This window comes from Mandrillus leucophaeus, unplaced genomic scaffold, assembly GCF_000951045.1.
Source record: "Mandrillus leucophaeus isolate KB7577 unplaced genomic scaffold, Mleu.le_1.0 Scaffold145, whole genome shotgun sequence".
NCBI classification, from domain to species: Eukaryota; Metazoa; Chordata; class Mammalia; order Primates; family Cercopithecidae; genus Mandrillus; species Mandrillus leucophaeus.
In genome coordinates, this window is record NW_012101421.1 from 3788018 (window position 1) to 3802878 (window position 14861).

Sequence of the window (14861 nt, forward strand, 5' to 3'; positions counted from 1 at the left end):
TGCCGCGGCGCCGCTCGGGGGGTGGCGATGGCAGCTGGCTCCCTCGCGTCGCGGGTTGAGTTGTTTTTGTTGTGGTCGCTGCCCTCTTGGTCATCCTCGCGTGCTGAGCTGGTGGGAGGTGGCGTGTCTACCTCCATTAGGGATGATACTCACGTCGGGGAACAGTCTGAGGGGTATTGACCGGGACATCCGCGATGGGTTCCTTTGCAGCCAGCGGCGTCCTCTCGTGTTGCAATGCACTGCGGTGCCCGGGCCGATGCCAGAGTGGGAGTGGGCTCTGGGCTCTGGGGACGGGGGGCGGTGGGGACGGGGGTGAGTGTCTTCGGCGTTTATAGCCTGTTGCCCACTTCGAAGTTTTCTGCTGGACAGAGGGCAGGCGGGAGGTTCCTTCTGTTATCCGGAGTGGGAGGTGGAGAGAGGTGTCTGTCAAAAGACCAAAGCCAAAGAGAGAAGGGGGTGGCGACCCCGGGGCTGGGACTCAGTGGTACCACTCCTGGGACTTGATGGTAAAACTTTGCTCTTTGGCAGGCTTAGGGTATGACTTTGGGAAGATAACTGTAAAACTTGGCAGGGAGGGGGCAGAGGGAGGCGCAGATATTGGATGTACCTTGCAGTGAAGCTTACCATGCTTTAGGTTCTTACTCTAAAAATTGTCTTTTAAGTTGATGCTTATGTTTTCCTGTTATATGTCATCACTTGGCATTTAATGTGCTTGTGTTTCCTTTCTAATCTAAGAGATACTTGTACTGTCGAAGTGTACAGTTACTGATTTCTTTAAAAAAATAATGGTTTTTTTTCTTTTGCTTATTCCAAAGGTGGAAACTTTAGGAAAAAAGTGTTCCACATGTTCCACGGTTCTATGTGGTTTAGATTGATTCACCGTCTTAATTCTTAGACCACCAGGGGGGTAGATAATATTAATAAACAACTTTTGCAGGTGAGAAAATCCAGGCCCAGAGAGGCAAAATAACTTACCCAAGGTCATACATTTATTAAGTGTTAGAGTCTAGTTGGACTTTTCATGCGCCCCTAATCAACTCATTATACCTAAAGTCTTCTATATTGACCACATCTTTCTATGAAGATGAGCCTTAATAGGTATGTGCTGCATGTTCAGAATAATTAACTTTTTCTACTTTTTCTTCTTATTCTAACTTTCAATACTAAAATTATGGCAAATAATGTTTGAGTAGTTTCCTTTCACCACAATTAACCAAGTGTCCTACAATAATTAAAGTTGCATGTCCTACAGTGACTAAAGTTGCATTTCACAACAAAGTTGAGATTTTCAGCAGGTAAGATGTATCAACAAGGTAAATTATTATAAAGCAGATGGCTAAAGCTATGTGTTTGCAATTAATTTTAAATTTCCTAGGTTATTAGTCTGTTCTTTGTTCAGATCATGGCCATCGTTTTCTTCAGAACACCACCATCTTGCAGATTTTTGAGCAAGTTTAGTTGTATTTAATCCACTCACTCTGGCGAGAGTTGGGCAGTTTTAAAAGAATTATGCAATTCTCTTTGAACTATCAGTGATTAGAAGCAAGCTGTATTTTAAGGGCATTCGAGTTTGTCATGTCATTTAGCCAATTGTATGTACTTTATACTGAATTGTGTAGCAGTGAAGACTGAAATCAAATTTTCTCATTAGTTCTAAGTTGAAATACTTTTAAAATCTCCACTTGTTTTAAATGAACCATGATGTGAAGAAAGGTCTCAATGGGGTGAGCTCCAACTTACATGGAGAATTACTCTCACATATTTAGAGAATTACTCTTCATTTGAGCTTATCATAGAGCTTTCACAATATTCATTTTATTGGGCAGATGTCTCTTAAGTCTTCATCTGTTATTTTTTTTCAAGTAAACTTTAATTGCTTCTTCACATAACGAGTTTCAAAATTATTTTGACATTCATAGATTTCCTTTAATTCTCATCTTTCACTTTAATTAAATTCAATATATATAATTTCAAACTCACACTTACTCAACATTATAAGTAAAAAGAGACTAGAATCCAACTAAACGGCACGGAAACATATCTGTGGATATGAGAAAAAATATTCAGCTCTTCAGTGGTTAACCATCCCCTCCCCGAAACACACACACACACACACACACACACACCCCCACACACACCCCAGAATTATGGCTACATCTTTATTTTGGGATGCTACAGTGCAGTCCTGTGGTCAGAGTGCTTGTATGCCATCAGTCACAAGTGTTTTTGATATTGAAATTGAATTGATTTTTCCAAGTCCATTTATATATAGTGTTGATTGTTATCAAGACAAATCCTGTAATACATACATATATCCTTTCTTAACTCAGCGTTCCAGTTTTCTAGCTTCTGTTACTTATTTTAGAGACAGCTTGCTACTTTTATCTCACTTGGTAGTTTTGACATGACCTTTTCCTTTCAAGTCCCACACCTCTAGTTTGAAAGAACTGTACTGTCTCTGCTTCTACAGAGCCTCTTTTCTCCAGGTGTGAGGTGCAAGAGTGGGGTTCAATAGTGAGCAGAAAGATCTGTGAGCCCTGACTGCACAGGGGGACAAGCTTTAATAAAATAATTATACCAATAAATGATTACTTGTAAGTTGAGGTAGGTTTCCTGAATGAAAGAAGGAGTTCTATGAGAATATCTATTAAAGGATTCTGGACTAGACATGGAGGTCAGGACAAGGTGCCTGAAAAGTCACATATTTGTGCGGGAATGACACGTGAGAAGGTGTGTACTAATTCCAGTAATCTTTTACTAAATGCTTGCATGTTAATTTTCTGAATTATGTTCTGAATCAGAGATGTGTGTCACTCTAGTTATCTCTTTACTTCTGTATTCACCAGGAGACATACTGTTTCACCTCATTATCCATCCGTGGACATGGGGGGAGGGTTTACAAAACTATCAGTACTTTTTTCAAAGCACACGGGGCATGTGCTAGCTTTATGTGGTTACTCACCTATTTGCAAAGAGTGATTTAGGTTTAATGTAATATAGTCATTTTCTTTCTTTTCCTTGGCAACTACTTTCAAACTAAAAGAAGTAGTTCTGTGTGGTTTGGGAGGTTTGTTGTTGTTGTTTTTGTTAAAGTGCCAGGATGTCTCAAAATAGAACTTTAATTGATTTATCACACAGTCACTGACATTCTCTCAACTACCCAAAAGAAGAGAGGAGGCTCCATAGTGATGGAGATGATATTGAGTGCTGAAGATGCTGGGGAAATTCATATTAATGAGTTCAAGCAAACATAGGAGTGACTAAATTTATTGAACACTTACTATGTACTGAGCGTCATTCTGTGGTCTCTATATAAATTATGTGATATATTCTTTACAAAAGCCATATGAGGCTTGCATATCATTATCTCAATTTTATAGAAGGGAAAACTGAAGCACAAGGAGGAGAGTAACCCTGACCACTGTCACATAGTTTGAGATGGTCTTTAAAACAAAGCATTCTGATTCTGTATTTCATACTATTAAATATTGATATATAATACCTGGCTCAGAATCTTACTGCTGAATTAAATTTCCATTGCTGTTGAAAATCATAACACTACCTAATCTGATATTTTGATTGTTTTTTTAAAAAAAAGCAGTGGAAAAATAGAACTTCCTTTATATGAATATTTTTGCCCCATATTTTATAGGTGAAAAATATACAAAACATGAAGATATATAAATGCTAGACAAAAACAGATGACTAATAGATTATGAGAAATGTTTCATTATATTATGTATTTTTAATTCAAAAATGGTATATTAAGCACCATTTGAAACTATTAAGGTTGTTAAAATCAAAAGTGTAAGAGTATCTATATTAGCATTTCAAATGATCAGGAAAATATCTTTAACAGCTAAAGATTCTGTGATCATTAATGAATGTAAGAATTTTAAGGCTGGGCTCGGTGGCTCAAGCCTGTAATCCCAGCACTTTGGGAGGCCGGGGCGTGGGGGTGGATCACCTGAGGTCAGGAGTTCGAGACCAGCCTGGCCAACATTGTGAAACCCTGTTTCTACTAAAAATTCAAAAGTTGACCAGGCGCGGTGGCTCATGCTTATAATCCCAGCACTTTGGGAGGCCGAGGCAGGCAGATCACGAGGTCAGGAGATCGAGACCATCCTGGCTAACATAGTAAAACCCCATCTCTACTAAAAATATGAAAACAAATTAGCTGGAGTGGTGGTGGGCGCTTGTAGTCCTAGCTACTCAGGAGGCTGAGGCAGGAGAATGGTGCGAACCTGGGAGGTGGAGCGTGCAGTGAGCTGAGATCGCACCACTACGCTCCAGCCTGGGCAACATAGCGAGACTCCATCTCAAAAAATTAAAATAATAATAATAATAATGTAACCATCTAAAAATGATTTATTCCTCAATTTAAAAGTAGATTCATCAATAAGTGATGCTCTCATTCTTTTCCAGTAAGAGTTGTATTTAGTCAAGGAATAATAAAAGCAATGGTTTATTTTTGAGTGAATGCATGTGGTAGCCTATTTGACAGCAAGTGAAAGCCAAGAACAGTGCCAATACCTGCCCACAGCAACCAAATTGGGTTTTCTGAACAGATTTGATAGTATCAACATGGTACAGAAATCAGAACAGCTATGTGTGTATCTTTTCTTATCACCTACCCCAAAATAGACAAAAGTATAATTTCTGCTATCACACATTGTTATAAAAAGTATGCAAACATATAAATCATACTATACATTTATTTTGCGTTGCCAAATGTAATCTGCATAATTGGAATATATTCAATCAGTACTTTTAATTAAACACTTTATTTGGAGATAATTCGAGGTCCATATGCAGTTGTAAGGAGTAATACAGAGATCCCGTGGTCCCTTTACCCAGGTTTCCCCAATGGTAAATTCTTGCAAAATGATAGTACAATATCACAACCAGGATGTTGACATTGACACAGTGGTGAACAAATTCCAGCACCAGAATGATAATTCCTATTGCTCTTCTATGGCCACACCAACTTGGCTCTAACCACTACCCACCTCCAACCCCTTAATCCCTTGCAATCATTAATATGTTCTCTATTTCTATAATTTTGTCATTGCAAGAATATTATATAAGTGAAATTATACATTATGTGAACTTTTGGGATTGGTTTTTCCACTCAGCATAGTTTTCTGGAAATTCATCTAGGTTGTTGCGTGTCTCAATAGCTTATTCCTTTCTGTTGCTCAATAGTATTTTGTGGCATACATGAGCTATAGCTTGTTTAACCATTCACCTATTGAAAGACATCTGTTTTTTTTTTTTCCAATTTTTTTAACTACTACAACTAAAATGTTTTGTAGTACTATAGACATTCATGTAAATATTTTTGTATTAATGTATTGTAAGTATTAATTTCTTTGGGATAAATTCCCAGAAGTTGCATGTTTACTTTTATAAGAGACTACTAGACTTTTCCAGAGTGAATGTGCCATTTTACATCCCCATTAACAGTATATGAGAAATTAGTGTCTCTGTATCTTCACTAGCATTTGGTATTGTTGCTGTGTTGTATTTTAGCCATTCTGATAGGTGTGTAGCAATATTTCGTTGTGATTTCAATTTGCATTTCCTTAAGACTGATGATGGTGAACATCTTTTAATGTGCCTGTTTGTCATTTAAATATCTTCCTTGGTGAGATGTCTTTTCATTTTCTATTTGGATTGTTTGGGAATTTTTATGCTATGTTTTGAGAATTCTTTATATATTGTCAATAATGGTTCTTTGTAAGATATGTGGTTTGCATTAGGAATATTTGTTTGGATTTATTTTGGGGTTTCTTATTCTTTGGAAACCTATTACATAGATTTACATATAAGTAACTATTGAACTCATAATAGATTGATTCCTCCCACTTTGTTTTTTTTTTTTTTCAAAATTGTTTCAGCTATTCTGATTCCTTTGACTTTTCATATAAATTTTAGAATTATCTTGTCTATATTAACAAAAAATCTTAATGGGATTTTGATAGGAATTATGTTAAAACTGCTTAGCAGTTTAAGGATAATTGATGTTTAATCCATACATGTGGCATGTTTCTCCATTTATGTGAACATCTTTGATACCTTTTATCAGTGATCTGTAGGTTTTGGGATTAAGTGTGGTACATATATTACTGAACTTACATATGAGTAACTTTTAAGCAATTTAAAATAATAATGTATTTTTAATTTCAGTGTTGAGGTATTCAGTTCAAATATATTGAAATTTAATTGATTTTTATGTTTATCTAGTATCCTGGGAACTTCCTGAACTCGCTTATTAGTTCTATGTGTTTGTGTGTGTGTGTGTGTGTGTGTGTGTGTGTGTGTATATAGTTGTTGTTGCTTGTTTTGATACTGAGTCTTGTTCTGTTGCCCAGGCTGGAGTGCAGTAGCATGATCTATGCCCACTGCAACCTCCGCCTCCCTGATTGAAGCAGTTCTCCTGCCTCAGCCTCCTGAGTAGCTGGGATTACAGGAACCCACCCCACGCCCCCCTAATTTTTGTATTTTTCGTGGAGAGAGGGTTTCACCATGTGGACCAGGCTGGTCACGAACTCCTGACCTCAGGTGATCCACCTGTGTCAGCCTCCCAAAGTTCTGGGATTACAGGCGTGAGCCACCGTGCCCGAGCAGTTCTGTATTTTTTTGGCACATCATAGTTGTATATGTTAATGAGGTACAATGTGATGTTTTTATATGTGTGTTCAATGTGATATGTTGAATCATGCTAATTAACAGATTAATTAGCAGATGGTAGACCACCATCATGTCATCTGAAAACAGAGACAATTTTATTTATTTCTAATCTATATGCCTTTTGTTTCATTTTCTTGTCCTATTGCACTGGCTAGAACTTCTGGTACTATATAGACTAAAAATAGAGAGTGCAAGCATCTTTGCCTTTTGCTAATCTTCAGTGGAAAGCATTCAGTCTTTCTGCATTAAGTATAATGTTATCTGTAAGTTTTATGTAAATGTTATTTATCAAATTGAAGAATTCCACTTTGATTTCCATTTTTTCCTGAGTTTTAAAAAAAATCACAAATAGGTATTGATTTTTGTCAAATGCTTTTCTTCACCACATAATGTGATCATATGATTTTTCTTCTTTAGCTTCTTAATATGTTGGAGTACATTGATCAATTTTTGACTATTGGACCAGCCTTGCATCCTTGCAATAAACTCCATTTATTCATTATGTATGATTAATTCTTTGTATGAATTACGGAATTGATTTGCCAATGTTTTGTTAAAGATTTTTACATCTATATTCAAATGAGGAATATTGACTTGTAGTTTTCTTTTTTTTGGTACTGTTTTTGGTATTAGTATCAGGATAATACTAGCTTTATAAAATGAATAGGGATGTGTTCGCTCTTCTATTTTCTGAAAGAGATTACATAGGATTCGTGTTATTTTTTTAAAAAACCTTTGACAGAATTCTCCAGTGAAATCACCTGGGCTGGGAGATTTCTTCTTTAGAGTGTTTTTGGTTTTAGTTATGGGACTTGATTTCCTTAATATCTATATGAGTGTGCTAGGGCTGACATAAAATACCACAGACTCTGTGGCTTAAACAACAGAAATTTATTTCCCCACAGTTCTGGAGGTTAGAAGTCTAAGGTCATGGTGTTGGCATATTTGGTTTCTTCTGAGGCCTCTCTCTTTGGCTTGCAGATAACTAAGTTATCACTGTGTTTTCACATCATCTTTTCCTCAGTGCTCAAGCATCCCTGGTGTCTCTCCGTGTGTTCAAATTTCCTCTTTGTGTAAGGACACCAGTCAGATTGGATTAGGCCCTAAACACACCCTAACAGCTACATTTTAATTTAAACTCTTTTTGATCTTAATCAGTTTCTTTAAAAGTCCTATCTCTAGTAGAGTCACGTTTTGAGATCCTGGGGGTTAGGACTTCAACATATGAATTTGTGGGGTGACACAATAATGGTCTGTTTCATATTGTATGAGTTACTGTGGTTTAAGTTGATTGAGGAATTGTTCATTTCATCTCAGTTGTCAAATTTATTTGTGTAGAATTACTCCTAATATTTCAAATTATTCTTTGGATGCCTGCATGGTCTTTAGTGCTATTCCATGTTTCATTCCTGATGTTACTAATTTGTGTCTTCTCTCTTCTTTTCTATCAGTTTTTCTAGAGGATTTCAATGTTATTCATCTGTTAAAAGAACACATTGTTTCATTAATTTTTCTCTATTATTTTTCTGTTCTCCATTTCATTGATTTCTGCTCTTATAATTGTTATTTTCTCCTATTTTTCTTGAAGAAAGATAATAATATCTTTTTCTATATTCTTGGCAGGGAGCTAAGATTATTGGTTTGAGATCTTTCCTCTTTTCTAATGTATGCATTTAGTGCTGTAGATTTCCCTCTCAGTTCTGCCGTCGTGGTATCCCATACATTTTTGTATATTGTATTTTCATTTTAATTTAGTTGAATGTATTTTTAAAATTTCCTTGAGATTTCCTCTTTGACTAATTGGATATTTAGAATTATAGTGTTCAATTTCTAAATGTTTGAAGATTTTTCCTGCTTTCTTTCCATTATTGACTTTTAGTTCAATTCTGTTGTATTCAGAGAACACATGCTGTATGATTTCAATTCTTTTAATTTGTTGAGGTTTATTTTAATGTGTTATACCTTGGTATATGTTCCATGGGCACTATAAAAGAATGTAAATTTGGCTGTTTGGGGGCAGAGTGTTCTATAAATGCTGATTAAATCACGTTGGTTGATGTTGCTGTCAAGTTCTTATGTCTTTGCTGATTTTCTCTCTAGTTTTCCTATTAATGAAAATGTATATGCCGTATCCAGTTATAATTGTGAGTTTGTCTATTTCTCCCTTCACGTCTACCACTTTGGCTTTACATATTTTATAGCTCTGTTATTTGGTGCATACATATTTAGAATTGTTATGTCTTCTTGGTGTATTGACTTTATTATTAAATAATGCCCTTCTCTCTTTCTGGTAGTTTTGTTTGCTCTGAAGTCTACTTTGTCTGATATTAATATAGACATTTTTAATGTCATTTTTCCTTTAATGGATGTTTGCATATCCCTTTTTCCATCCTTGTACTTTCCACTGGCCCATATTTTATATTTTATTTGAGTTCCTTGTAGACAAACTATAGTTGGCTCTTATTTTTAATGCACTCTGCTAATATCTGTCTTTTAATTGGTATATTTAAACCATTTACATTTACTGTAAATATTAATACCATACTTTAGTGCTTACATCTGCCATTTTTTGTTTGTTATCTCTATTTTGGATTTCACTGGGTTTTTTTTCCTACCATCCTGTTATTGAGCATTTATAGAATTCCACTTTTATGTGTATAGTGTTTTTAAGTGTGTCAGTGTATAAAGTTTGTTTGTTTGTTTTTTGAGATACAGTCTCACTGTGTCGCCCAGGCTGGAGTGCAGTGGTGCAATCTCGGCTCACTGCAAACTCTACCTCCCGCATTCACACCATTCTCCTGCCTCAGCCTTCTGAGTAGCTAGGACTACAGGCGCCTGCCACCATGCCTGGCTAATTTTCTTTTTTTCTTTATTTTTTCTTTTTTCTTTTGTATTTTTAGTAGAGACGGGGTTTCACTGTGTTAGCCAAGATGGTCTCGATCTCTTGACCTTGTGATATGCCTGCCTCGGCCCCCCAAAGTGCTGGGATTACAGGCGTGAGCCACCACACCCAGCCAGGTTTTTTTGTTTTCTTTTTTTTTTATCATCACTCTAAGTGTTACATCATATACACATAATTTGTCACTGGCTACTGCTGTTGTCATTTTATCAATTTGAATGAAGTATAGAAACCTTACCTCCCTTTACAACCTCCATTTATAATATGATTGTCTTAAATATTTCCTCTACATACGTTTGGAACCACATCAGACAGTGTTATAATTTTTGCTTCAGTAAGCAAAGACGGAAGGTCTGTTGCACTTGTTCATATGTTTTGCTTACCATGTTCTTTTTTCTTGAAGTTCTAACCTTTCTTGTTTTATTGTTTCCTTTTTGTTTTAAGAACTTTCTCTAGCCATCCTTTGTGAGCAGGTCAGATCTGCTGGTGACAAAATATTTTTGTTTTCCTTTAGCTGAGAATGTCTTGATTTTTCCTTTCTTCCTGAAAGATTTTCACTGGATATAATATTCTAGGTTGACAGGCCTTTTCTTAAAGCAATTGAAAAATGTCGTGTTACTTCCTTTGTACTCCATGTATTCTGATGAAAATCCATTGTTATTCTAATGGATTTTCTCCTTTGGTAAAGTAACATTTATCTCTTGCTGTTTTGTCTTTAATTTTCGTAAATGTGACTATAATGTGTCTTGGCATGGATATCTTTGGAGAGTTTTTTTTGGCATTCAGATTTACTCAGGTGTTTAGGTCTGTAGGTCTACGACTTCTGTCAAAATTGGGAAGTTTTCAGCCATTTTTAGCAATTTTTCAGCCTCGTCCAATTTTTCCTTTTCTTCAGGTCTCCAAGACATGAATGTTAGACCTTTTTATTTTATTGTCACACAGTATATTGAGTTTTTTTATGGCTACTGTAACAAATTACCATACAGTTCATGCCTTACGGAAGTGCACATTTACTTTCTTGTGGTTCTGAAGGCCTGAAGTCAAAAATCAGTTTCATAGGGCTAACATCAAGGTGTTAGCAATGCTGCTTCCTTCTGGAGGTTCTAAGGAATAATCTGTTTCTTTGGTTTCTCTAGCTTCTAGAGGCACCTGTATTCTTTGACTTACAATCCCTTCCTTGATCACTCCAATTTCTTTCCGATGTCATCGTATCTCCTACTTGCTTTTCTGTGGCCAGATTTATCTCTGCTCTCTGCCTCCCTCTTTTAAGGACACTGTGATTACATTTAGGACCCACCTAGATAGTGCAAGTCACTCTCCCTATCTGAAGAGCTGTAGTATAATCACATCTACCAAATCTCTTTTTCCATTCACAGCTGCCAGGGATTGGAGCCATTCTGCTGAATATCTTTGGGAGCCATTATGCAGCTTACCACACACAGGTGTCTGAGGCTCTCTTTCTCTCTCTTTTTATTCTCTAATCTGTTTTCTCTGTTACTCAAATTGAGTGATTTCTATTTTTCTATCTTGTAGCTCCCATGTTCTCTTCTGTCACTCACATTCTGCTATGGAACCTACCCACTGATTTTTATATTTTGGTTATTTTTTTCAATTCTAAAATTTCTACTTAGTTTTCCCTTATGTGTTCTATTTCTTGGCCAAAGGTTTCTGTTTTTTCATTTGTTTGAAGCGTGTTTATAATCATTCAATTGAAATGTTTTTCTTATGACTGCTTTAACAATTTTGTCAAATAATTCTAATATCTCTGGGATCTTGTTTTTGGCATCTGTTGATTGTCATCTTTCATTCAGTTTGAGATCTTCCTGGTTCTTGGTATGATGAATGATTTTCAACAGAAACTTGGCCATTTTCTTATATGTTAAGAGACTCTGAATCTTATTTAAACTTTCTAATTTAGCCAAGTTCCACTAACATCACCTCAGTGAGCATTAGTGACAGGTGGGGAGTAGAAATCAGGTTCCTCACTCAGTCTCCCTTGACACCTGAAGGTACTTCACATTACTGTAGGGCAAAGTGGGAATCCGGGCTTCTCACCAGGTCTTCACTGATTCTTCAAGCTGTGAAGGGTAGAAGTGCCTCCTTTCTGTTCCCCATGTGGTCTCTCCACTGACACACTAGGGGGACAGAAGAGGTGGCCTAATGACTGCTGGGTCTTAATGACAGTCCTGACTCTCCATTAAGCCACCCGTGACACCATTCCAGCAGAGAAGGAGAAGGGAGACTCAGTACTGCAAGGTAGGTGTAGAACTCCAGGATCCTCCCATAGTTACTACTGACAACATAGTGGTGGAGAAGAATAGGGGAGTCTTTATTACCATTCGTGAAAATGAAAGTCCCAGCTTTTTACTTGGCCTTCTATGGCATCATCACAGTGGGGATGCGAGAAGTTGGGGTGTCTCATGACAGCTTGGCAAGGGTGGAAGTGTAGGTTTCCTACACAGCTTGTGTTGGCATCGGTGTGGTAGAGGCACAATTATTTCTGTCATCTGTGGCTATAATAGAGCATTTATTGCCTAAATTGGTTTTTTATCTAGCTATGCTGCTCCTTTCCTTTTCCTTAGGTCAGGGAGGGTATAGTTTTGTTGGCACCCTTTTAAAAGTTGTACCTGATGGCATTTCTGGGTTTCCAGTTTCTTTAGCCCCAAGTATTGGATATGTGAGGCAACATATCCAATGAATTTCAGGGAACTCACCATCTTGTCATTCCTTGAGCTCCGAGGTACCCTAGCTGATTTGTCTTCTTTTCTCCAGCTTTCAGTGTCTTTGTATGTTTATTTTATGTATAAAATACAGGGGTTTTAGTTGTACTTAGTAAGAGGAGTAGGGAAGTGTTTTTTCTCCTTCTTCACAGAAGCAAAAGCCCAACCTGTATGTTTTATGCAAGCATAATATGAGAAAAATCACTCCCATTGATTCTCAGAGGATAAATCTCAGAGGGTTACTGCTTATCTGTTTCTGAATAATCAACACTTGACAGGTAACTGGGATGAGTGAGTCCTCAAGTGGTGATGCAGATAGATGTGTTCACAGTGCAGTCCATCAGTGTAGGATTCATGGACCTTAGGCAGGTACTCTTACTCCCCCAAATCAATTCTCTCTCCCCTCCTGGAAAGCCATTACTGTAGGCTGTGGCATAGTTGGAGATTTCCCCCACTCTCAGAGATGTCTTCTCTGGTGGGATTCTGGGACCACATCATCCCAGCTCTTGCACTACTCTCACTGAATGCTCTTTATTTGCAAGAATACCATCCACCTGAAATGTAGTTTTGAACCAGTAAGTGCGTGAGAAAATGTTTATAAACTAAGAAATAGTGAACACAAAATCCATATTTAAACTCTGAGGAGCACCTCCTAGAAAGCATTCTTATTAATTTCTTTTGATGTAAAAATTATGCATTAAAAATAAATGTACTGATTTGTCAAGTTGTTTGATCACTACTTGGTAGGTTAAGTACAAAAGATGGAGCTAAGAATTCCCTGCTTGAAACCAATATGCTGAGGAATTACAGCTGACACAGAGGAGATCATAAAGAACAACAGTCTAGAGAAATTCATAAAATAGACAAATCAAGTTATTAACATTGTAGCCAACCTTGAAATTCTCACTCTACTAGAGCAGTGGTTCTCAAAGTGTTGGCCTCAGCAGCATCGGCACAACTTTGGAACTCTTTGTTAATGCAAATTCTAGGTGTCTATCCTGGACCCACTGAATCACAAACTATGGGGATAGATCCCACAATCTGTCTTGTAGCCAGCTCTCCAGGGGGTTGTGCTACACACTAAAGTTGAGAACCACTGCACTAGAGTAACCCCTCCAACCATTGTAAAATATGCTAAATTTATGCTTTCAGTGATCCTTGACTTATCAGTTTAGGTTTTTGGAAAATGTATTTATTGTGTTTAACATTTTGTGTGCTTGTATTATAAATGTTTTTTCAAGTAAATATAGTAAGGAAATTAAAAATGCATTACCTGAAACTATTCCTTGGTTGATACATATTAATGATTATGCAGTTATTTTCTGTCCTTAACGCAGATCTACTCCATGTCTGATTTTGTGGTTGACATCAAAGAAATGAGCCAGGCCTATACTTCCCTCGTGTTGTTTCTCATAGTTGCCAAGTCATACATTAATGGATTTTGTAGCTGTTTTTATGTTCTTTTCTAGAGGTGACACCCGTCATTAAGGTATTTGGAGGTGACAGTGGGGGTGTCTCTGCATTATTTGAAGAAGATACTTTTTAGGAGATCTTGTCACACAGTATTGTTAGAGACAGATGCGTATGTGGATGTCCAAATTAATCATTGTCATTACCACATCAGTTCCACCATGGGGGATTCACTGTTTACTGTATGCTGGCATTTTTCTCTGGGGTCATGTGAGATTAAAGGAAATCTTGGCTAAAAGGCTGTCCTGAGGAAAGAAAAGCTGCATTTTTATATAGATATTTTATAAGTGAGATATAGTTCCAAACCCCAGGATAGGGTAAGACAAAATCAACAAGAAGTAAAAGGTTAAAAGATTTTAAAATGTTTTGTGATGGTACTGAAATATGGACAGATACAGATTTGAGAAGTAGTCTGTGGCTTCCAGCCCTGAATATGGTTATTTCATTGTATTTTAAGGACAATAATTTATATAATTTTACACTTTCAGCTAGCAATTTGCTAAACTGAGAGGGCATAATTGGTATTCACATAGTATCCACCTCTTCTGATGAATAGTATTTTAGCTTTTGGATTAGGCATCACATTTTACTGTATATAAGCTGAATTTTTTAGTTTCTATAAATCATATGTTTCAATTACATACACCATTTATACACTTTTTTGAAAATGTCTTGTTCTGTGTAAACTGAGTAAATCTGCTTTTCATTTAAGATGACACATATTCTTGGTTTAGAAAAATATTATTTTCTATCCTTTCACTGTTCCTCACCACCAGTTGTCTTAAGGCTCTTTTTATTCCTTCTGTTTCATTTGTACTTTCAATTTGATACTATTTATCATTTACTCATTTTGCTTGGGTGTTTAAATGGTTGAGCCTCTGCAATGTTTGGGGATAAGACTTCCAAACCTTCATTATACAATGTTTGTTCAATAATACCATTTGGGCAGGTTGGAGGAACCACTGCTTTAAGAACAGATTTTTAAATGATATAGCAGATGTTTCCTCTTACATAGAGTCATCCTTTCTAAAATAAAGGCCCCCAGCCATGGCAATACTAATCAGATGTCTTCTTTCTTA

At 36.7% G+C, this 14861-nt stretch overlaps 1 protein-coding gene across 4 annotated transcripts in view; it reads left to right on the forward strand.

Annotated features, from left to right (window-relative positions):
* The window catches only part of DTNA (dystrobrevin, alpha), a 396613-nt gene that overhangs the window by 781 nt on the left and 380971 nt on the right, over positions 1 to 14861 (forward strand). The window lies entirely within an intron of this gene.